A 26,045-nucleotide genomic window follows, 5' to 3' on the forward strand; every position below is an offset into this window, starting at 1 on the left:
CCCTTCATGATGCGTTTTTAAAAAAAAAAATTTTCATTTTCGTTTTTTCCTCCCCCCCCTTCAAAAAAATCATAACTCCTTTATTTATCCATCGACATCCTTGTATGAGGGCTTGTTTTTTGCGGGACGAGTTGTAGTTTTTTATCGTCCTATTTAACGTACCATATAATGTACTGAAAAACTTTAAAAAAATTATACGTGGAGTCAAATTTTTAAAAAACGACATTCCGCCATCTTTCAGTGCGTCTTGTTTTTATGGTTAGGTGGAGACGGGGACGCCAGCGCAGGGAAGGTAAGTGAATAACTTCTGTATGGCTCATATTTAATGCACGATGTACATTACAAAGTGCATTAATATGGCCATACAGAAGTGCTTAACCCCACTTGCTGCCGCGAGACAACCCCTAAGGCCTCCTTCCCACGAACGGATTTCCGCCGCGTAATTCGCGGCGAAAATCCGCTGCGTTGCCCGCAGCTATTAGGTTCTATTGAACCTAATAGCACAATGCTCACGATGCGTAATTCCAGCGCGGAATTACGCACCGCGATTTCTCCCGTCCTCACCCGCAGCATGCTCTATTTTCTGCGGGTGAGGACGGGCTGTACGCACTGACGGCTTCCATTGCAGTCAATGGAAGCCGTCCATTCACGCTATCTCCCGCTGTAACCAGCGGGAGATAGCGTGAAAAAACGCTTTCCCGCCCACCGCCGAGCGTCATATGACGGCTCCTTGCGTGTAGTGAATGCTTTTTCTGCTAGTGTAACGCTTCTTGACCACTAGAAAATTTAAAAGGGTTGTCTCGCGGCAGCAAGTGGGGTTATACACTTCTGTATGGCCATACAGTATTAATGCACTTTGTAATATACATCGTGCATTAAATATGAGCCATACAGAAGTTATTCACTTACCTGCTCCATTGCTAGCGTCCCCGTCTCCATGGCGCCGTCTAATTTCGCTGGCTTCTTGCTTTTTTAGACGTGCTTGCGCTGTGCGGTCTTCTGCCTGGTGAATGGGGCCGCTCGTGCCGGAGAGCTGGTCACCGCGTCGTCATCGTAACTCCGCCCCGTGTGCCGATTCCAGCCAATCAGGAGGCTGGAATCGGCAATGGAACGCACAGAGCCCATGGTGCACCATGGGAGAAGACCCGCGGTGCACCATGGGAGAAAACCGCAGTGCATCCCTGGGAAAGGACCGGCGGCCATCTTAGGCAGAAGATTTTTAAAACTTCATATTTCGTCGGATCGGTGAGTAGCAAGCGGTTTAAAAACCGCTTTAAATTGCTATTTTATGCCAGGGGGTGATGGGGGAATGGGGTAACGTAAAATTTTGATGTTTGCCGCGAGACAACCCCTTTAATTATAAGCACTTGATGCTGCAAAATCTAGCAAATTTGTCAAACAGAGATACCTTGAGTTATTTTGGCTGGCCCAAATATATTCAATAAAAATGATGACCCTCGCTCGTTTCCTATATCTTTTTAGATCCATTCCTACTCCTTATCTATCCCAAGACTTTATAATCCTCCAATCAAATTTTTTTTATTTATATGGAGAGGAAATCAAGGTAGCATACCCTTCATATACATAAGTGTCTTGGTGATCTATCTGCCCCCAATTTTAGCAACTATTATGAGGCTGCATAGCTGGTCCAAATAACATTGATTAATGACATAGTTTCAGCTAACAGATGGGTTCACTTAGATTCAGCTTTCACCTCACTCTACTTTTTGAAAGGTTTGTTCTAGACAGCAGGTTCCTGGCTACTCAACCTATTTGCTAAATCTCTATTTAGTCCACCCCTTACCCTTCTGGAGATCTCTGCGCATCCAACGTCGCTTGCAGACTAGTCCCTCATCGATTCTACCGATCCTCCTAAACCCTATGTTTCTCGCAGGTCTCCTGGAGTCTTTTGCTAGTGGAAACATAATCACCTAATGTCAGAATGCACTTTCCTATTTAATAATAAACTCATCAGAATGGAGGACTTGTGTTCTTATAGTTATTTCCAGAGGAAACCTTCCAATTCTTCCAAAGTGTTCACTTCCCTAAATCGATTATTCCTAAAGTAGGCTCCATAAAGCAACTACATTTGAAGTAATTTGTTCAACTGATCCTGCAGGACTATTTTCTATTCTTTATTCTGCTTTCAACACACCTGATTCTGACTCTCCCCATCCATTTATGTCTCAATGGGAGGCAAACCTAAATATCTCTTTATCCACTTCTAGATGGCCCTGTTGCTGTGAGATGTTCACCAAAAGTAGCCTTCAGATCTCACTCGGGAGACTGCTGTTAAGGTTCTCCAACGTGCTTGTTATGTCCCTACTAAATTCCATTCTAGGTTTCCAGGGAGGTTGAATCTTTATTTCCATGGGTGTGATGCACTGGGCGAGCATTTGCATATCTGTTAAATGTGTCTGATTGTTCAAACCTTTAGGAAGAAAATATTACGCCTGCTTAAAGTATTGCTTGGAGGATGTTTAATCTAAAGGTACCTTTACACAGGGCGAATATCACCTGAATAATCGTCCCATGAACATGTGAACCCTATAGGGCACCAAGCGATTTTCTCACTCACTTATCGGAGTAGCTTGGTTTTTAGCTCACCTAAAAACCAAGTGAGTGTCGGCCTGTGTAAACCGGCACTTGTTCATCTATATATGATGGCCTGTTTGCAGTGAATGGAAGTAGGCAGCCAGAAGAGTCCTCCACCTCCATTCTCTGAACGACTATCGCTCCTGTGTGAAAGCACAGGAATGATAGTCATTCTCTATCACTCAGTTCTCCTGCTGGTGACAGATTTTCTGGTACCAACTTTAAGATTCAAACTCATCCAATATGTAAGTATGGTCGCAAAGTTTCACATTGCTTCCAGGTAGAAGTCTGCCTATCTATTGAAGAAATGAAAAGAAAAAGACTTTTACTCATTATGCTTTTTGAAAAAAGAAAAACATGCCATGTTCATGGATACTAGAGATGCATTTGATGCCTTATGGCTTCCTTGGACTGCCTCTTATAATGACGTGACTTCAGGGGCCAGTAGACCAGTAGTCAAGCTGGGACTCTCATCTGTAATACAGGCACAAAAAATTCCCCTGACTTTTAAATCCTTAAGCTCTACCTGTTTTGTGGCCCAGTTAGCTCTGTAATATAACTCGATATATAATTTACCTATTATCTGTAGAACAACAACCTCCAGTAACTCCTTTTACCAAAACCTTGCTTAAATGTTAAAACCACAGCCTAACCACCAACACAAATATTTGCGATGGCCCCCAACTATGGCTCCTTTCACTGAGCGGCCAACACTCCTCAAGCTTTCTTCTTGCTCATTTGACCAGGTTCCAGCTAACAATCCTAAAATAAATGTACCTATTCCAATATAATCTTTGCTGCTTCTCTAACTTTCCGCTATTGTACAAACTTGAAATTTGCCAATACACAAGATAGTTGTTTTCTCAGAAACTATAAAGCCTTGGGAAATGATTTTTTACGTACATACGCATATCGCCTTTTGGTCATGGAGGCTTAATAAGCAAGCCTTTTTAAGAAATTCCTTGTCCAACCATGATAATTTGCAATCGAAATGTAAATCTTGGAAATTCTGTATGTAAATAGGAAATGTAAAGGGGTTGCAACTTGATTTTCTATCTCACCTCTGTGTATATACTGGGGATAATCTACCTAACCTGTGTGTATATATACGGAGAAGAATCTGCCTCACCTCTGTGGGTATATACTGAGGAGAATCTGCCTCACCTCTGTGGGTATATACTGAGGAGAATCTGCCTCACCTCTGTGGGTATATACTGAGGAGAATCTGCCTCACCTCTGTGGGTATATACTGAGGAGAATCTGCCTCACCTCTGTGGGTATATACTGAGGAGAATCTGCCTCACCTCTGTGGGTATATACTGAGGAGAATCTGCCTCACCTCTGTGGGTATATACTGAGGAGAATCTACCTCACCTCTATGTGTATATACTGAGGAGAATCTGCCTCACCTCTGTGGGTATATACTGTGGAGAATCTGCCTCACCTCTGTGGGTATATACTGAGGAGAATCTGCCTCACCTCTGTGGGTATATACTGAGGAGAATCTGCCTCACCTCTATGTGTATATACTGAGGAGAATCTGCCTCACCTCTGTGGGTATATACTGAGGAGAATCTACCTCATCTCTGTGTGTGTATATACTGAGGAGAATCTACCTCATCTCTGTGTGTGTATATACTGAGGAGAATCAACCTCACCTCTGTGTGTATATACTAAGGAGAATCTACCTCACCTCTGTGGGTATATACTGTGGAGAATCTGCCTCACCTCTGTGGGTATATACTGAGGAGAATCTGCCTCACCTCTATGTGTATATACTGAGGAGAATCTGCCTTGCCTCTATGTGTATATATTGAGGTATGTCAGAAGTAGGTTCATTATCTATCAAAGGGGAAGTGACAAGGTGATCCAGCCTTCCCATACAGACTTCCATAGGAGGGCAACAATTCCTCCTTTTCTTTTGTCTACGGGATTTTTGCTCTGGGCGTGGCCGAATTCCACCATTCTGACCACCATTATACGACATTCGCTCTTATATAAAATCTCAATACATTGTGCTTTCGTTTCAACAGTTATCATCCAACAATTCAACATACATGGTGCCCTTATTCTAACAATCAATATCCAACAATTCAACCTATGGAAACATATAACCCACATTTCCAATCTTTTAAGCAATTCTAAATCTAAACTGCCCTCTTGTGGCCATTCAGGCAATAGCTTTTGCAATCCTATTTCACATAACTGTTTCAACTTTTAACTTTTGCACCAAAATCTTTACAATATAATTTGCTGAAATTCTTTAACATACATTCTAAAGGTGATACTAAGATAAGATATACCAAGAATGAGAAATACTATCTACCAACCTTATTTATTTCAGAATAGCAAGGTTCATTAGCAAATATCTATGAACCGTATTGCGATGGCCTCTAATTATCGTTATTACTTAAAGGGGTTGTCCGGCCAGAAACATTACATCTCATTACTTCTGTTTGCCCATTTCCATGCACTTTGTAATATACATTGTGCATGGAAAATGATGCAAACAGAAGTTATTGACTTACCTTTAGGGGTGCCCCCTCCCTGTGTTGCTCCTCCGTCATCCATGGTTACGACAAGTCTTCTGTTCTTCTTGTCGGGCCGGCTCCATGTCTTGACGGGACGTTGGGGACGCGCTTCTTGCTTCCTGCTTGTTCCCTCTACTGCGCATGTGCGGTAGAGCTTCAGCGGCTGGGAAGCTCTGGTCTGCCTGCAGGGGCGCACGGCTGCTGGATCTTCTTGGTAAGGTAAGAACCTGAAGGGGGGGTTTAGGCCGCCTGCAGACGAGCGGGTCGGATCCGGCGGCGAGAATTCTCGCCGCGGGACCCGACCCGAGCCCCTGCAGAGACGAGCGCGTACTCGCCTGCGCCCGGCGGCCCCGGCTCTTTCATGTGCTGGCTGCCGGGCAGCCAGCGCATGCGCAGACCGGAGCCTCCGGCTGCGTGAGTGACGTTTCTGTGCGAGGCTCTGCGAGCCCCGCACAAAAATAGGACATGCCGCGGTTTGTTTGCCGCACGAGATTTCGTGCGGCCAAACCGCGGCCGTCTGCATAGGATTGCGTTTGTTAACACAATCCTATGCAGGCTTTGAGCGGCGGGATTTCCGCCCGTGTGCTGCCGGCATTAGGGGGATGGGGGGGTGCTGGTGGGGGCCGGGCTGTCAGATGCCGCGGGGGGATGGGGGGGTGCTAGTAGTGCCGACGGCCGGGCTGTCAGATGCCCAGGGGGGGAGGGGAGGTGCTAGTGGTGTCGGCGGCCGGGCTGTCAGATGCCGAGGGGGGGGGGGGGGGGGGGGGGAGTGCTAGTGGTGCCGGCGGCCGGGCTGTCAGATGGGGGGGGGGGGGCAGTGTGGAGAGAGCACTGTGAGGGGGGTGGGCATATGTATGTGTGTGTGTCGGGCATGCTTGGTGCTCCTTACACTTTCAATAGCAGACCATCGTCTGCTATTGAAAGTGCTGCTAGAGATCACAATCTGCTCCTACTGCTGTGACAGCTGTAGCAGGAGATTTCTTCATCTCCCCAGCATGTCCCCTCATCACTGGACACTGGGACACTGCTGTCACAGTGTCCAGTAATGAGGGGACATGCCGGGGAGATGAAGGAAACTCTTGCTAACAGCTGTCACAGAAGTAGGAGCAGATCGCACTGCTCTCCCTGGCCTCTCATTATTTTGAATGGGGCCAGCCGGCTGCTGGCTCCATTCAAAGCAGTGAAGCGTGCATGACGCCGGTCCTCCAGTCATGTGACCGGTGTCATCGGGAGCGCGCACTGAGGAGAGAGAGGCAGCAGTGCATCATGGGAACTACCCAGCGGCAAGCTTTATAAAGGGAAGAAAAGGAATAAAAAGGTGAGGAAAATATTGTTTTTTTTATGGGTAAAGCTGTAGTGTGTGATGCTTCTACTCTACAGGGCATTCATGGGGGGGGGGGGGGGAATCAGTTTCGGCGGCGGACAACCCCTTTAAGAGGAGATGTCTTCACTTGGAATACTGATCAAGTTATTAAAGGGGTTGTCCCGCGCCGAAACGGGTTTTTTTTTTTTTCAACCCCCCCCCCCCCCCCCCCCGTTCGGCGCGAGACAACCCCGATGCAGGGACGTACAGAAAGCTCACCGGAGCGCTTACCTTAATCCCCGCGCTCCGGTGACTTCTATACTTACCTGTGAAGATGGCCGCCGGGATCCTCTGCATCCGTGGACCGCAGCTCTTCTGTGCGGTCCACTGCCGATTCCAGCCTCCTGATTGGCTGGAATCGGCACGTGACGGGGCGGAGCTACACGGAGCTACACGGAGCCCCATAGAGAACAGGAGAAGACCTGGACTGCGCAAGCGCGGCTAATTTGGCCATCGGAGGGCGAAAATTAGTCGGCACCATGGAGACGAGGACGCTAGCAACGGAGCAGGTAAGTAAAAAACTTTTTATAACTTCTGTATGGCTCATAATTAATGCACAATGTATATTACAAAGTGCATTAATATGGCCATACAGAAGTGTATAGACCCACTTGCTGCCGCGGGACAACCCCTTTAAGGTTTGACTAGGGTGTGAACAATACCCTCTTCTGTCCATATGCGACAGGCCCTTTACTCGCGATGGCTTCTAATCATCATTACCATACTATCTCAGAATGTTGTGTCTTACCTTTGTAGTTGCTCTCAAACCACTGTCACCATACACAGCCTAGTTCCTGAAATCTTTTTTGGGTGATGATTTCAGGGAACTAGGATCTAAGGTCAGGGCAATGTCCTCCAAGGTATTTTTCTGGGAAATACTACTTGTACCACAAGCCACTCCAGAAACGCTGCGGGAGATTAGGGAGGCGAATAAGTGGCAAAAAGGGTGGTGCGGGAAGGAATGGTTTGGGTTCCTGAAGAACTGGGCTGACTTTGCTGTCAGCTACAGGTTATACTGTAGGGATAGGCTGCATCTCATTGGGGAGGGTGCAGCTGTGCTGGAGCAGAAGATGGCTGGAAGGTTGAAGGAGTATTTAAACTAGGGACTCAGGGAAGGGCAACAAGAGAGGGCCATTCTGGACGTATTAACTACCAGAACAGACAGAACCATGGGGGAGCAGGTTGAGAGACACTTGGGAAATACTGACCACATTATAATTAATTTCCAGTTGTCATTCAAAAATAACAGTACAGGCGACAAATACGAACAGTATAAAAACATACTATGTACCTCATGTGAGCCGTTCATACCCTTCAAAAATAAAAGAACTACAAAATTTTTGCAAACAACAATGACAGACACAATTTTGACTCCAGATGGAAGTTGTGGATGCGCTTTTTGACAAAACGACAATTGTTGTAGTTTATTAGTTCAATTGTTTTGATGCTTTAAATACAAAAAATTCCATATTTGCAAAGTTTCATGAGATAACCATTAACTCTATAACTTTCATGATAATGATATTGTAATGTATCATCATATATTGATTGCTTAATGATATATACTTGTAATTGTGGAATCAAACTAATAAAAATTATTTGGAAAAAAAATAAATAAAAGAACTACGAAAAGAAGGAAACCAAAAGGCTCAACAAGACTGTAAAGGGGGGCAATAAGTGAAAAAAAAGAAAGCGTTTAAATTACTAAAACAAGAACATAGTAACATAGTATGTTATGCTGAATTAAGACAGTGTCCATCTAGTTCAGCCTATAAATTAGGCAGTGAAGAAGCGCTAAAAACATACAGGAATAAAAACAAATTGTGTGAGGAAAAGATAAAAACTGCAAAGAAGGAGGCATAGAGACTAATCGCCAAAGAGAGAAAAAATAACCCTAAATTATTTTTCATTTATATAAACAGTAAAAGGATTTGCGCTGAAAGTACTGACACTTTAACAAATAATGCAGGAGAAACCGTAGAAGATGATGGGGAAGGCAAATCTAGTAGTTTTTTCTTCAAGTATATTCATGCGTGAAAAAGAAATGTCAGATGAAATGCAAGGGGATAAAATGACCCCCCCCTCCCACTAAATGATATTGTTGTTAGCCGTTTAGTCGTTCACCACCCTTGGCGACCCTAAAGGTGAGCTCCCTCCATGGTTTTTCGGTTTTGTACTGCTCGTTTCAGTTGTGTGATATCCATGCCAGTATCAGCTTTGATAGTATCAAACTATTGTTTCCTTTAGTGGCAAGGTCTTTTGCCACTGACCTTTCCAAGCATTATATATTTTTCTAGTGAGTTTGCTTCCATTACATGGCTAAAATACATGAGTCTGAGTCTGGTCATCTTGCCCTCCAGTGATATATCGGGTCTTATATTATTCAGGACTTCTCTGTTTGTTACTCTTGTTGTCCAGAGTATACACAGCAGCTTTTACCAGAACCAAAGCTCAAACGCATCAATTCTTCAATTAGCTTTTTTCACAGTCCAACTTTCACTTTTATACTTGGCTATGGGGAAAACGATGGTTTGCACTATCCTGCATTTAGTTGCAGATTTTATCCATGTTTAGCATTGCGCTTTTCTCCATTGCTATCCTATGTTTTATCTCTGGCATAGATTCTTCAGCCTGGTCAATTTTTAAACCAAGGAAGATGAAGTCTCGCACACATTCTATGACCTAATTGTCGATTTTGATTTGAATTTAGCCATTTTTGGCAGTGGTCTTCCTTTTAGTCTTTAAAGTCACATAGAGGCCCATTTTTTCACTTTCAGTTTTAATCTTACATATCAGCTGCTTCAGACCAGCTTCTGTTTCTGCAAGCAGAGTTGTGTCATCCGCATAACGGAGATAGTTGATGTTTCTGCCTCCTATTTTCACCCTAATTTCCAATATAGCTTGACTATATGTGTCGATACAGCTCTTGTTGGGCGTGCCATAGCTTCTCATGGTCGCCACAGTCCTTGATATAGTCAAAGAAGCACATGTAGATATTTTTTTGTCATTCTTGAGCTTTATCCATGGTCCATTGCAGGTCTGTAATATGATCATAGATGCCGCATCCTCGCTGGCATCCTGTCTGTGCATCAGGGAGTGCCACTTTGGCTACTGATCTTATACTTTCCTGTATCATTTTGAGAGCTATTGTTTGGTAGTTGGAGCAATTCTGGGAATCACCTTTCTTTGGTAGAGGGATGAAGACAGATCTAAATATCACCTGCCTAATGCAGGAGGACGTGCAGAGTTGGCTAAAAAAGATTTAAACCGACAAAAGTACCGGGGTGTAGATGAGATACAGCCAAGGGTTCTAAGGGAACTAGGTGATGTGATAGACAGACAGCTATTTCTTATATTTAGGGACTCTATTGAGATCAGAGTTGCACCGCTTGATTGGCATATTGCCAGTGTGGTTTCAATACACAAAAAGGGGTCAGGAAGAGAGCCTTGTAACTACAGGTCAGTCTCACTTCAATAATTGGAAAATATTCAAGGGTTTTCTGAGAGATGCCATCCTGTAATACCGGAATAAAAACAATAGTATAACTCCTCATCAACATGGGTTCATGAGGGGACGATCATGTCAAACCAACTTGATCAGCTTCTACAATGAAGTAAGCTCTAGGCTGGACTCAGGAGAGACTATTGATCTTGTAATATCTGGATTTTTCTAAAGCATTTGACACCGTGCTGCATAATTGGTTTATATATAAAATGAGACATCTCGGTCTAGGCAAAAACGTATGCAGTTGGATAAAGACCTGGCTTGGGAGATAGAAAGCAGAAGGTGGTAATTAATGGTTCGTACTCTGATTTGGCTACCGTTGCTAGTGAGGTTCATTTTTAGGCCCTATTCTGTTCAATATTTTTTTTTTATCAATGACCTGATAGAAGGAATTCACAGTAAAATATCAATATTTGCAGATGATACGAAATTATAGAAGATAATTAATACAACGGAGGACAATGTACGGCTGCAAATGGACCAGGTTAAGCTGGGGACTTGGGTAGAAAAATGGCAAATGAAGTTCAACATTGATAAATATAAGGTTATGCACATGGGCAGGAGAAACGGATGTCACCAATATACACTAAATGGGGTACTGCTGGAAAAAGTGATATGGAAAAACACCTGGGGTTACTAGTTAAATGTAGTCTTAAAGGGGTTGTCCCGCGCCGAAACGTTTTTTTTTTTTTTTTTTTTAAACCCCCCCCCCCCCCCCCCCGTTCGGCGCGAGACAACCCCGATGCAGGGGTTAAAAAAACAAACCGGGTAGTACTTACCCGAATCCCGGCGGTCCGGCGTCTTCATACTCACCTGCTGAAGATGGCCGCCGGGATCCTCTCTCTCTGTGGACCGCAGGGCTTCTGTGCGGTCCATTGCCGATTCCAGCCTCCTGATTGGCTGGAATCGGCACGTGACGGGGCGGAGCTACACGGAGTCGGCATTCTGCACGAGCGGCCCCATTGAAGACAGCAGAAGACCCGGACTGCGCAAGCGCGGCTAATTTGGCCATTAGAGGCCGAAAATTAGTCGGCACCATGGAGACGAGGACGCTAGCAACGGAGCAGGTAAGTATAAAACTTTTGATAACTTCTGTATGGCTCATAATTAATGCACAATGTACATTACAAAGTGCATTAATATGGCCATACAGAAGTGTATAGACCCACTTGCTGCCGCGGGACAACCCCTTTAACTGGAGCAATCAATTCCAGTCAACTGCTGCAAAAGCAAACAAAATCTTGTGGTGCATTAAAAGAGGTATAGGGGTTAGGGACGAGAACATTATTCTTGCACTGTATAAGGCTCTTGTTGGGCCTAACATGGAATACTGTGTACAGTTCCAGACACGAGTGCTCAGGAAAGATGTTGCAGTGCTTGGAGGGGGTTCAAAGAAGGCAAATAATTTAATAAATGGAATGGAAGGATCAGAATACCTTGGGATTATTCATGCTAGAAAAGTCATGAAGGGGCGACCAAATAACTCTATAAATACTTTAGGGTACAATACAAGGATCTCTCCCATGATCTGTGAATACCCAGGACTGCGATGGTAACAAGAGGACATTCTCTAAGTTAAAAAGAAAGAAGGTTTCATCACCAACACCGAAGGTTCTTTACTGTAAGGCCTTAGTCAGACGGGCATTTTTTCGCGCGATATGCGCATGCGTCTGGCGATTTTTCTTAAAACTATTGCTTTGCAATGGTATCGGACACATGAGCACTTTTTATGCGCTCGTCCGATAAATTATAGAACAGAAATCGCAGATCGCACCTATCTGCAATCTGAGATTCCTGTTCTCTTCTCTATATGCGCTCAATGGGGCCGGCGGCAGCAGCGCCGACCCCATTGAGAACATATAGAAGACAAATCATTCTTCTCTTCCACAGCTGTAACAGCTGTGGCAGAGAAGAACGATGTTTGCCCATTGAATTCAATGGAGCCGGCAATACAGCCGGCTCCATTGAAAGCAATGGGCTGCCGGACAGCGCTGGATGAATTGTCGGGAAGGGCTTAAATATATAAGCCCTTCTCTGCAATTCATTCAGAACATTCTTGCTGTTATCTATGTACATGTCATTTCTGTGATTGGTCTATAATGAGTTTGATTGTTTACTGTTTTGTCTTCAGTGTTATAATGTCATGTAAGAGGGAAAACAAATAAGTTGTTGATAATGTGAGTCCTGAGTGTTCCTATTAAGGGAAAATGTTACAATGATATTGCAGTTAGCTGTAGGAGTCAAGAAACAGGTAAAGCTTTGTTCATATTACTCCATCACCTCTCCTTGATAAGAGAAATTCCAGAAGGGGATTGTTTAGGTTGCAGGATCAAGCAACTCTGCAGATGATTGTAGTAGTAGTAGTTGTGTGAATTTTTATGCTATGCAAACATTGTGTATAGAGAATTATATTATTAATATTTATATGAGATAGAAAGATGACCGCACGGATGGATGAAAGTTAATGACAAGTGTTCAAGCTGTGATGAATGTAAAATGTGTGATTAAGCTTCTTAACTCGACCTACACCCCACAGATAAGTGATCTGTGTTATACATGTAGTTTGCTGTTTCTACCGGTGGGCAGGGACCAAATACCACTTGCTGTTGTCTCCGATCCTGGGATTATACTTGCTTCGCGCTACCTGGTAATAGGACCAAGGAGACTGCCTGAGGGATACTGTGCGGAAAGGATAACCGTAAAGGGCACGTTGTTTTCTGGGCTATGACCTGAGTAACAAAGAGCACATGCAGACATGTGGTGACAGGCGGCTAAAACAGGTGCCGGGTACGTGTCTGTGTCCTGGTGGGGATTATGCCTTGTTACAGCTAATAATACCTGTGCACCTCATGACCTCAAAGGGTAATAGTGAGGGCTATGTCCAGAGAACTAGGAACACCTCTCTGAATGGTTCCTTTGACGCCAATGTTTACATTGCTTGACAAGCTTGATAAAGACCTGTTATATTGGGTCGAAACGTCGCAGTTTGTATGCATTTTGCTGGGAAATAAAGAAGACGATCTTTTGCAAAGTTTCCTGTGTGCTGGTCCTCTCTCCTGTTTGGTCGTATCCTGCTACAAAACCTTATTGACACTTCCATCACCAAAACTATGTTCCAAAATATACAAGATGACGAAGAACAAGATGCCTTACTGGGTCAGGTGTCCACCTCTGTATGACAAGTGATGGGTAAAAGTTCTATGAAGAAAGTGCCATTTTACTTTGAGGATTTTAAAGTGTGACATTTTGATTCCAGTGTGTTATAATTGTGTACTGGAGGATTGCTCTAAATAACTGATTGACACTTCGATAAGTAAGATTTTATATTATGATAGACAATAATTTTTTTATGATGAAAGAAGCATCAATTGGATAAAAAAATCAAGGCCAAGATTCTCTTGGGGGCAAGCCTAATTTTGAATACAATTGGTGGAATGACTTTATATATATATGGATCAAAGTAATAATTTTATATGAAATAATTACATACTTAGTCTTGAAGTGTGAACCCAGACCTTCTGCTAATAAAGCTCTGGGCCTTAGGAAGCCAGGGGTCTGTGGTGGAGCTATTTTATATATGTATTTGAGACCTAGTATTACTAAGATACTGTGTTGATGTATTGATCTAAAGTGGGGAATGTAAAGAAAATTGTAGATCAATGTATCAGTTAATTGTTTTTCTATTAGATTGTAGACTAGAAAGATATAGCATGATGCTAGTATAAGTAGTGAAGGGATTAAACAAAACCTTTTCTATACCATTAAATGGTCCGAATAGAGAAAGACAGAAGATAAGAAAGTCTCCCAGACCCCCCCTTGCATTCCTTTTCACTGAATTCATAACTGTTTCATTGTATGTTATAGTTACACCTTAAAAGGTGTAACTTAGGGTACAACTAAAATGTTTAGCATATCATGTATTCTTATTAATCTTGGAGGTATGTACTTTTCCTGTGATGTCATTTATGGTATATAAACCACATGCACCTTTTGAATATATTAGAAATCATTTGATACCGCAACAAGGCTGGTGTGATTTTGTATTTCTCCTGGGCCCAGACTTCTAAACGAGATCTGGAATTCTCTTCTCCTTACACCAGGCTCACAGCTGGGATCCGCCGCGGGCCTCCAGAAACGGATCCCACATATGGCTGCATGAGCCCGGCGTTATTCAGATCACTACCTGTAATACGTAATTTACAAGAAGCCCCGAAAACGCTCGCCTTCCTGCAGTTACAGGAGCAGCTTGTTGAGCGCCTTCTGTGTGAGACCGCCGCACCTCAACTAGCTTATGAAGCCGCACAGAGCGCCACTTTTTAGGCCTCATGTCCACGGGCCTAAAATCCGCAGCGTTTCTCCCGCATGCGGATCCGTGCCCCATAGGGATGCATTGGACACCAGCAGGTAGTTAAATACCTGCGGATGTCATTTTTCCCGTTAGTGCTCCTCCTCCTGAAACCTCACATAATCACGCTGAACGGGCAATTTTTCTTAGGCCCACAAGGCTCAGTCATATAATTTTTGTAAACAATTTTTCTATACGTTTCAATGCTCATTAAAGCGTTGAAACTTGCACCTGAACCAATTTTTATTTTAACTGGGCTGCCTCCAATTAAGCCACATTAACCAAAGCGATTAATGGATTTCACCTGCCCTCTTGGTTGGGCATGGGCAATTTTTCTGAGGTACATTAGTACTGTTGGTACACCAATTTTTTGGGGCCCTCGCCTACAGTGTAATCCAATTAATTTTTTGCCCACCTGCATTAAAGCTGACGTTACATCAGCTGTGCTGGGCACTGCAATGGGATATATTGATGTACCGCCAGTGGCTTCTTGGGACCCACCCATGCTGTCGGTCCACATGGACTTCCCATTAGGGAGATGTACGTGCCTGTGTATACTTATAAAAAACTCGAGTTTGACTGGGGCATGCAGTTTGGGCCGAAGCCCACCTGCATTTAATCTGACGTTAGCTCTGCTGTCCAGGGCACTGCAATGGGATACATTTATGTACAGCGGGTGGGTTCCAGGGAGCCACCCATGCTGTGGGTGCACACGGAATTCCCATTGCGGAGTTGTACCTGCCTGTGACTATTTATAAAAAACCGCAGTCTGACTGGGGCATGCAGACACCTTGACAGAATGAATAGTGTGTGGCACATAGGTTCCCCATTGCTATGCCCACGTGTGCAGCTCCTGATGGCGGTGGCACAGGATTATATTTCTCATTGCTTCTGTACAGCATTGTGGGTTATCGTCCTGCCCCTTTTAAAGAGGGTCGCTGCCTAGCCGTGCCAACCCTCTGCAGTGTGTGCCTGCGGTTCCTCCTCATGGCAGACGCACTTATAAGTAGACATGAGTGTGGCGTGGCATGAGGGCAGCTGAAGGCTGCGCAGGGACACTTTGGTGTGTGCTGTGGACACTGGGTCGTGCGGGGGGGGGGGGGGGGTTGGGCAGCATGTAACCCAGGAGAAGTGGCAGCGGAGTGTCATGCAGGCAGTGATTGTGCTTTGTTGGAGGTAGTGTGGTGCTAAGCTAAGGTATGCATTGCTAATGAGGGCTTTTCAGAAGTAAAAATTGTTGGGGGGGGGGGGCCCACTCTTGCCGGTATTGTGGCTTAATAGTGGGACCTGGGAACTTGAGATGCAGCCCAACATGTAGCCCCTCGCCTGCCCTATCCGTTGCTGTGTCGTTCCCATCACTTTCTTGAATTGCCCAGATTTTCACAAATGGAAACCTTAGCGAGCATCGGCGATATACAAAAATGCTCGGGTCGCCCATTGACTTCAATGGGGTTTGTTATTCGAAACAAACCCTCGAGCATCGCGAAATTTTCGTCCCGAGTAACGAGCACCCGAGCATTTTGGTGCTCGCTCATCTCTACTCCCTACCATGGAGTCAGCTCCTGAGGGTGAGACGCATAACCAATGAAGATAAAATAGATGAGCGTCTTACTCAGATGTGCCGTAAATTCTTAATGAGGAGTTATCCCAGAAAATTAGTCTTTGACAAAATGGAGAGAGCAAAAATGATGCCTCGCGAGACTCTTTTGGTGTCTCGTGAGCGCGTCACCAGCAACGAACGTATTCCGTTCATATCTATGTATAATCCCATGAGTAGGCGCATTTCAGCTATTCTGCGTAGGCATTGGCCCGTCTTACAGGTTTCACTCAATGTGCAAGACTTTTCGGAACACCCCATCTTGTCTTATAAACATTGTCCAAATCTGCATGACATGCTAGGTCGCTCCACTTTTGAGAATGTTCCCCCAAGGGGATTAAAAACCTTTCTCCCGACCAAAAGGGGTAATTATCCCTGCATGGGATGCTCCAGCTGTTCCAATTTAGTTAAAGGTGATAGATTCTTTCATTCACACACTGGGGAGTCCTTTCAAATCAAGGGAAGCTATACATGTTCTTCAACATTCGTTATATATCTACTCACCTGCCCCTGCGGTTTACAATATGTTGGTGAAACTATTCAAGAAGTTAGAAATAGAATTTCCAGCCACAAGAGCTAGATTCGAACGAGGAAACTTGACTTACCGGTACCACGTAACTTTTACGAGACGGGTCATACAGTCAGTCAGTTAAAATTTCGAATCATCGATTCTGTCCCTGAGATGCCGAGGGGGGAGATAGATTACAATTATTGTTAAAAAAAGAACTACGGTGGATATTTACATTGGACACTATGGCACCTAAGGCCTGAACCATGAATATAATGCCACTATGTTTCTGTGAAAAAGTGTTGACTTTTGTACACATCTGTTATGCCATCTTTTATTGTTTTTAATTCACATATATGTTTTTTGTGTTCACAGAATACTCGTCGAGTCATCATGGCATGGGTGAAACTGCACATGGTATTTACATTTATGCATCCTTGTTTGCTGTTTTTGCAACGTGTATATATATTGGATTGAACCATTACATCCTCAATATGTTTAACTAACTAGTTGTATGTGATGGGGTTACCAGATGCTTTTCTTACTGATCAATCATTATTGATGGTTATGTATATCTATAAGGTATTCCACTTGAGGGATTTTCCCGATCAAAAAGCACTGATGAATGTGGTAATCACATTATATATATATATATATATATATATATACACACATGATATTTACACAGACCTCTGGTATTTGATATAACAACAAGGTCTGCATATGTTATCTTTGCATATATATGTTGCATATCTCCTCATTACAAATGGCATTATATTATAAGCTGATGTTCCACCCACATTCTATGGTTATATACAATAGATACGTTTAACACTGAAACTGAATGGGTGGGGACGCCCACTAGGGAGGATATGTGAGGCGGTCCATTGCTTAGCAACATAAGATCAGCCACACATCACCTGATGAGACAATGTAGTGGCTGACGAGATACGCTCCCATCACGTGACTAAGGACGTGATAACGTCAGATATGACGTTGCGGCTGACGAGGAACGCCCCCATCATGTGATCACTGACGCGATGACGTCGGAGGCGATGCAGGACGCCCGCCCATGTGACTGCCTATTCCACTTGCCATACACATAGTTCTAATGGACTTTGTGACATCACGATTGATCAGGTGACCAGCTTGAAGATCCGGAAGTGCACTGCGCTCTACTGTGCAGTTCCACATTGCATGCCATGATGACAATACGATTACAGGTGATTTTAATTTTGCTGTTATTTACTGTTCTGTGATAGGTCCACTTTGTAAGTGGATTGCTATATATATGCTTGCTGTTCACATGTTTTGTATATTTGACAAAGACTCCTTGAGTCGAAACGTCTTAATGCTTTGGGAGGAATAAAGACCTTTTGTATTTGCACCGCAACTGCTTCCTACATCAACTTCTTTCTAGTCCCAAGAGAGGAGCATTCTGAGAGGTAGGAACTAGAGATGAGCGAACGTACTCGTCCGAGCTTGATACTCGTTCGAGTATTAGCGTGTTCGAGATGCTCGTTACTCGTAACGAGTACCACGCAATGTTCGAGTTACTTTCACTTTCCTCTCTGAGACGTTAGCGCGCTTTTCTGGCCAATTGAAAGACAGGGAAGGCATTACAACTTCCCCCTGTGATGTTCCAGCCCTATACCACCCCCTGCAGTGAGTGGCTGGGGAGATCAGGTGTCACCCGAGTATATAAATCGGCCCCTCCCGCGGCTCGCCTCAGATGCGTTGTGACATAGCTGAGGGACAGTGGTATCGTGTTGGAGCTGCTGTAGGGAGAGTGTTAGGAGTTAGTGTAGGCTTCAAGAACCCCAACGGTCCTTCTTAGGGCCACATCTAACAGTGTGCAGTAGTGTGGAGGCTGCTTTTAGCAGTGTTGCACATTTTTTTTTTTGGTATATCGGCCATGCAGAGCATTGCGCCCTGCAGAAATAGTCCAGGGACAGAAGTGTGGAGGCAGGGAGAGCGTTAGGAGTTAGTGTAGGCTTCAAGAACCCCAACGGTCCTTCTTAGGGCCACATCTAACCGTGTGCAGTAGTGTGGAGGCTGCTTTTAGCAGTGTTGCACTTTTTTTTTTTTTGGTATATCGGCCGTGCAGAGCATTGTGCCCTGCAGTAATACTCCAGGGAGAGAATTGTGTAGGCAGGGCCAGAAGACATATATTATAGATTGAATATACGCAGTGGTCCTTTGGAAAAAAATCTTGAAAAAAAATCTATTTGGGCTGCCTGTCACTGTGCTCAGTGTTCTGGGTCTGTGTCTGCTGGGGGTAGTAGTTCTCCAAATAAATACGCAGCCAGCTAAGTGTTACAGCAGGCTTGCGCCAAATTATTTCCTGGCTCTGAAATCACCGGTCTGTTGCAGTTAATAACAGTGCAACACTGCAGTTCCGTCACACAGTCCAGGGCCAGAAGACATATATTATAGATTGAATATACGCAGTGGTCCTTTGGAAAAAAAATATAGGAAAAAAATCTATTTGGCCTGCCTGTCACTCTGCTCAGTGTTCTGGGTCTGTGTCTGCTGGGTGTAGTAGTTCTACAGATAAATACGCAGCCAGCTAAGTGTTACAGCAGGCTTGCGGCAAATTATTTCCTGGCGTTCCGTAAGCGAACTCAGCCTCCAACCACAGGCCAATAAGCGGCACATTTAATTAGTGTTGTGTTTCTGCATTCCTGGTAATACAGCATGCTGAGGGGTAGGGGTAGGCCTAGATGACGTGGGCGCGGCTGAGGACGCGGAGGCCCTAGTCCGGGTGTGGGCACAGGCCGAGCTCCTGATCCAGGTGTATCGCAGCCGACTGCTGCGGGATTAGGAGAGAGGCACGTTTCTGGCGTCCCCACATTCATAGCACATTTAATGGGTCCACGCGGTAGACCTTTATTAGAAAATGAGCAGTTTGAGCAGGTCCTGTCGTGGATGGCAGAAAGTGCTTCCAGCAACCTATCGTCCACCCAGAGTTCTGCACCGTCCACTGCTGCAACTCAGAATCCTCTGGCTGCTGCTCCTCCTTCCTCCCAGCCTCCTCACTCCATGAAAATGAGACATTCTGAGGAGCGGGCAGACTCCCAGGAACTGTTCTCGGGCCCCTGCTCAGATTGGGCAGCAGTGGTTCCTCTCCCACCAGAGGAGTTTATCGTGACTGATGCCCAACCATTGCAAAGTTCCCGGGATCCGGGGGATGAGGCTGGGGATTTCCGGCAACTGTCTCAAGACCTTTCAGTGGGTGAGGAGGCCGATGACGATGAGACACAGTTGTCTATCAGTGAGGTAGTAGTAAGGGCATTAAGTCCGAGGGAGGAGCGCACCGAGGATTCTGAGGAAGAGCAGCAGGACAATGAGGTGACTGACCCCACCTGGTTTGCTACGCCTACTGAGGACAGGTCTTCAGAGGGGGAGGCAAGGGCAGCAGCAGGGCAGGTTGGAAGAGGCAGTGCGGTGGCCAGGGGTAGAGGCAGGGCCAGACCGAATAATCCACCAACTGTTTCCCAAAGCGCCCCCTCGCGCCATGCCACCCTGCAGAGGCCGAGGTGCTCAAAGGTCTGGCAGTTTTTCACTGAGAGTGCAGACGACCGACGAACATTGGTGTGCAACCTTTGTCGCGCCAAGATCAGCCGGGGAGCCACCACCACCAGCCTCACCAGCATGCGCAGACATATGATGGCCAAGCACCCCACAAGGTGGGACGAAGGCCGTTCACCGCCTCCGGTTTGCACCGCTGCCTCTCCCCCTGTGCCCCAACCTGCCACTGAGATCCAACCCTGCTCTGAGGACACAGGCACTACCGTCTCCTGGCCTGCACCCACACCCTCACCTCCGCTGTCCACGGCCCCATCCAGCAATGTCTGTCAGCGCAGCGTCCAGCCGTCGCTAGCGCAAGTACGCCGCCACGCACCCGCACGCTCAAGCGTTAAACGTGCACGTAGCCAAATTTATCAGCCTGGAGATGCTGCCTTATAGGGTTGTGGAAACGGAGTCCTTCAAAAGTATGATGGCGGCGGCGGCCCCGCGCTACTCAGTTCCCAGTCGCCACTACTTTTCCCGATGTGCCGTCCCAGCCCTGCACGACCACGTCTCCCGCAACATTGTACGCGCCCTCACCAACGCGGTTACTGCCAAGGTCCACTTAACAACGGACACGTGGACAAGCACAGGCGGGCAGGGCCACTATATCTCCCTGACGGCACATTGGGTGAATTTAGTGGAGGCTGGGACAGAGTCAGAGCCTGGGACCGCTCACATCCTACCCACCCCCAGAATTGCGGGCCACAGCTCGGTGGTGGTATCTGCGGCGGTGTATGCTTCCTCCACTAAAGCACCTTCCTCCTCCTCCTCCTCCAACGCAACCTCTGTCTCGCAATCAAGATGTGTCACCAGCAGCAGCACGTCGCCAGCAGTCGGTGTCGCGCGTCGTGGCAGCACAGCGGTGGGCAAGCGTCAGCAGGCCGTGCTGAAACTACTCAGCTTAGGAGATAGGAGGCACACGGCCCACGAACTGCTGCAGGGTCTGACAGAGCAGACCGACCGCTGGCTTGCGCCGCTGAGCCTCCAACCGGGCATGGTCGTGTGTGACAACGGCCGTAACCTGGTGGCGGCTCTGCAGCTCGGCAGCCTCACGCACGTGCCATGCCTGGCCCACGTCTTTAATTTGGTGGTTCAGCGCTTTCTGAAAAGCTACCCACGCTTGTCAGACCTGCTTGGAAAGGTGCGCCGGCTCTGCGCACATTTCCGCAAGTCCCACACGGACGCTGCCACCCTGCGCACCCTGCAACATCGCTTTAATCTGCCAGTGCACCGACTGCTGTGCGACGTGCCCACACGGTGGAACTCTACGCTCCACATGTTGGCCAGGCTCTATGAGCAGCGTAGAGCTATAGTGGAATACCAACTCCAACATGGGCGGCGCAGTGGGAGTCAGCCTCCTCAATTATTTTCAGAAGAGTGGGCCTGGTTGGCAGACATCTGCCAGGTCCTTCGAAACTTTGAGGAGTCTACCCAGGTGGTGAGCGGCGATGCTGCAATCATTAGCGTCACCATTCCTCTGCTATGCCTCTTGAGAAGTTCCCTGCAAAGCATAAAGGCAGACGCTTTGCACTCGGAAACAGAGCCGGGGGAAGACAGTATGTCGCTGGATAGTCAGAGCACCCTCCTGTCTATATCTCAGCGCGGTGAGGAGGAGGAGGAGGAGAAGGAAGATGAGGAGGAGGGGGAAGACACAGCTTGGCCCACTGGTAAGGGTACACATGCTGCTGGCCTGTCATCCTTTCAGCGTGTATGGCCGGAGGAGGAGGATCCTGAAAGTGATCTTCCTAGTGAGGACAGCCATGTGTTGCGTACAGGTACCCTGGCACACATGGCTGACTTCATGTTAGGATGCCTTTCTCGTGACCCTCGCGTTACACGCATTCTGGCCACTACGGATTACTGGGTGTACACACTGCTCGACCCACGGTGTAAGGAGAACCTTTCCACTCTCATACCCGAAGAGGAAAGGGGTTCTAGAGTGTTGCTATACCACAGGACCCTGGCGGACAAACTGATGGTAAAATTCCCATACGACAGCGCTAGTGGCCGAAGGCGCAGTTCCGAGGGCCAGGTAGCAGGGGAGGCGCGGAGATCAGGCAGCATGTACAGCACAGGCAGGCCAACACTCTTTAAGGCCCTTGACAGCTTTATGGCTCCCCAGCAAGACTGTGTCACCGCTCCCCAGTCACAGCTGAGTCAGCAGGAGCACTGTAAAAGGATGGTGAGGGAGTACGTAGCCGATCGCACGACCGTCCTCCGTGACGCCTCTGCCCCCTACAACTACTGGGTGTCGAAGCTGGACACGTGGCCTGAACTCGCGCTGTATGCCCTGGAGGTGCTTGCTTGTCCTGCGGCTAGCGTCTTGTCAGAGAGGGTGTTTAGTGCGGCTGGGGGAATCATCACAGATAAGCGTACCCGCCTGTCAACCAACAGTGCCGACAGGCTAACACTCATCAAGATGAACAAAGCCTGGATTTCCCCAGACTTCTCTTCTCCACCAGCGGACAGCAGCGATACCTAAGCAATACGTAGGCTGCACCCGCGGATGGAAGCATCGTTCTGTATCCCCATCAAAAACGGGGACCTTTTCGCTTCATCAATCTGTGTATAATATTCCTCCTCCTTCTCCTGCTCCTCCTCCTGAAACCTCACATAATCACGCCGAACGGGCAATTTTTCTTAGGCCCACAAGGCTCAGTCATATAATTTTTCTAAACAATTTTTATACGTTTCAATGCTCATTAAAGCGTTGAAACTTTCACCTCAACCAATTTTTATTTTTACTGGGCTGCCTCCTGGCCTAGTTACCAATTAAGCCACATTAACCAAAGCGATTAATGGGTTTCACCTGCCCTCTTGGTTGGCCATGGCCAATTTTTCTGATGTACATTAGTACTGTTGATACAGCAATTTTTGTGGGCCCTCGCCTACAGTGTAATCAAATTAATTTTTAGCCCACCTGCATTACAGCTGACGTTACATCCGCTGTGTTGGGCAATGCAATGGGATATTTTTATGTACCGCCGGTGGGTTCCAGGGAGCCACCCATGCTGTGGGTCCACAGGGAGTTGTAAATGCATCTGTGTCCACTTCTAAAGAACCCCAGTCTGACTGGGGCATGCAGTGTGGGCCGAAGCCCACCTGCATTTCATCTGACGTTAGCTCTGCTGTCCAGGGCACTGCAATGGGATACATTTATGTACAGCGGGTGGGTTCCAGGGAGACACCCATGCTGTGGGTGCACACGGAATTCCCATTGCGGAGTTGTACCTGCCTGTGACTATTTATAAAAAACCGCGGTCTGACTGGGGCATGCAGACACCTTGACAGAATGAATAGTGTGTGGCACATAGGTTCCCCATTGCTATGTCCACGTGTGCAGCTCCAGATGGAGGTGGCACAGGATTGGATTTCTCATTGCTTCTGTACAGCATTGTGGACTACCGACCCGCCCCTTTTAAAGAGGGTCGCTGCCTTGCCGTGCCAACCCTCTGCAGTGTGTGCCTGCGGTTCCTCTGGCAGACGCACTTATAAATAGACATGAGTGTGGCGTGGCATGAGGGCAGCTGAAGGCTGCGCAGGGACAGTTTGGTGTGCGCTGTGGACACTGGGTCGTGCAGGGGGGGTTGGTCAGCATGTAACCCAGGAGAAGTGGCAGCGGAGTGTCATGCAGACAGTGATTGTGCTTTGTTGGAGGTAGTGTGGTGCTTAGCTAAGGTATCCATTGCTAATGAGGGCTTTTCAGAAGTAAAAGTTGTTGGGGGGGGGGCCACTCTTGCCGCTATTGTGGCTTAATAGTGGGACCTGGGAACTTGAGATGCAGCCCAACATGTAGCCCCTTGCCTGCCCTATCCGTTGCTGTGTCGTTCCCGTCACTTTCTTGAATTGCCCCGATTTTCACAAATGAAAACCTTAGCGAGCATCGGCGATATATAGAAAAATGCTTGGGTCGCTCATTGACTTCAATGGGGTTCGTTACTCGAAACGAACCCTCGAGCATCGCGAAAAGTTCGTCTCGAGTAACGAGCACCCGAGCATTTTGGTGCTCGCTCATCTCTAGTAGGAACCCAACTTTCCCAGGTTGAGATTTACCACCTGGTATTAGCGTTAGGATCCATCTGAGCTTGGTCACCTGGACGCTGGTAGATTGGCCAATGTAATTCGATCGAATTATATACCAAGAATCTTGCATTATGTAATGTGGTTAGAGTATTGATTATAGGTATGTATATCTCTGTTAGTAAATTTATTTTGCGTACTGTTGCCATTTTTGGTTTCTGCTTCTACTATATGTTGCAGCCATTGTTTAACGTGCCCCTATGTATTTCTATTGGGATACATTTCCATTTGGTAGTGCTGACCTATTTTATCTTTTTTTTTTTTACAAATATTGTGAAGTTTTGGCTGCCTTCACTTGGTCGTGCACACCTGCTGCCCATTTACCTTCTGTTCCTCCTACTGGAACATATGAATGGTATCCTACCTTCCCTGGTTTTCTTTGTAGGCTTAGTCCCATGAAAGGAGCATTCTGAGAGGTAGGAAGCCAACTTTTCCAGGTTGAGATTTACCAAATGGTATTAGCATTAGGACCCATCTGAGCTTGGTCACCTGGACGTTGGTAGATGGGCCAATGTAATTCGATCGAATTATATACCAAGTACCTTGCATTATTCAATGTGCACCTATATATTTCTATTGAGATATATTTACATTTGGTAGTGCTGACCTAATTTTATCTTTTTTTGTAGTAACCACTAAACAGTCTGAAAATACTCTTTATTTTTTTTTTATTCACTAGATCCCACAGAACAAAATTGCATCTGAGCATAAAAAATAAACCAATTACTAATACAAGGTTTGAGTATTTTGTAGATTGTTCCAGAATATTATGGAAATGTAGAAGCAGAACTGGTTATGCATTGATGACCAATATTGATAAGCGGGAGGAATAACCACTCCTTTTTTGGGACATATCTGAGGAGGTTGGAGATGATGGCACTCACTGCAATGTGTGGGACTGGCTTAAAGGTAAGCATCGACCTGAGGTACACCTTTGGAATCTCATTTGATTTCACACCTTTTGTGGTGCACTGGAAATTTTTGTTGCTTTTCTTGCGAACCATTGGGTAAACCAATCTAGAACGCAGCACCACTCTACTTGTAAAAAATTCACTGCTTCCTCGAGACAACCCCTTTAAGCGTTTATCCCTCAGTCTTTATGTCAGGAAGCTGCAGATCCCCCACCTTTTTTTTGTTTTCACAACAAGAGAGAGCGCAGGAGACTGATGCAAATTATTAAAAAGCTTTATTGAGAACACGTGCGAATACATAAATGAAAAAAGTTATAGAAATAATATATAATTATTACACAATGAACTTTAACACAGATATAGTCGCATTTTTTACAATGATTTACAAATTTAACCAAGCAGTTTGAAGCATTGGTAGAGTCCTCTTTTTAGGCAGCAAGGTGGCCTGTGTCCCACTTGGCGGTGTGGAAGGATAAGGGAGGCTTTTTCTCTGTGGGGTAGCGTGTGCTGAATCGGCGTTCAGGTCCATTTTCAGCGCCTGGAGAATTTCTCTAGTGGCGTGGCTGCCAATGACCGTAGAAGGCATATTAATCTCGGCCATCGATCGCATAAAAGCGTCCCAACCCAGAGGGTAATTTTTCTTGGTAGCGCTATGGCTCTGCGTAGCATGGCGGATCAGGTCCAATATGTTGGACCCTTGAACGGGTTGCCCTTTGTATACGAACTCCTCCTTAGCATTCCACGATGTAATATCACCATTCTGCGATAACCTGTGTAGCAAAAGTTCTGCATTTTTTCTGAAACGGGGATTGACATGATTTACAATTTCATGAACAGCATTTCTATTAACAGGTTCGGCATTTGACAATTGCTGATGACCAGTATCACTCGGAGTTACAATGTTTAAAGTTGTTAGCTCTTTTGCAGCCTGTATAGCATGAACCAAGTATCTTTGTAAAACAGCGGTGTATTTTTTAATTTTCACATCATCCGGTAGGTCGCTACGCTGTAAAACTGAGCTAATCTCGTCTTCAAGG

At 46.0% G+C, this 26,045-nt stretch overlaps 1 protein-coding gene and 1 long non-coding RNA gene across 3 annotated transcripts in view; one reads left to right on the forward strand and one right to left on the reverse strand.

Annotated features, from left to right (window-relative positions):
* The window catches only part of LOC136577183 (uncharacterized), a 93,259-nt gene that overhangs the window by 36,893 nt on the left and 30,321 nt on the right, over window positions 1–26,045 (forward strand). Inside the window, exon 1 of one of the 2 annotated variants that reach the window (XR_010786444.1) lies at window positions 24,222–25,006. The exons of the other annotated variant lie outside the window; for it this stretch is intronic. This is a non-coding gene — a long non-coding RNA (uncharacterized lncRNA). Of the gene's footprint in view, window positions 1–24,221; window positions 25,007–26,045 lie in introns of those variants that run through there. 2 annotated transcript variants of the gene reach the window in all.
* The window catches only part of LOC136577180 (nuclear factor 7, brain-like), a 407,170-nt gene that overhangs the window by 31,634 nt on the left and 349,491 nt on the right, over window positions 1–26,045 (reverse strand). The window lies entirely within an intron of this gene.

The sequence above is a fragment of the Eleutherodactylus coqui genome, chromosome 8 (assembly GCF_035609145.1).
Source record: "Eleutherodactylus coqui strain aEleCoq1 chromosome 8, aEleCoq1.hap1, whole genome shotgun sequence".
Taxonomy (NCBI): Eukaryota; Metazoa; Chordata; class Amphibia; order Anura; family Eleutherodactylidae; genus Eleutherodactylus; species Eleutherodactylus coqui.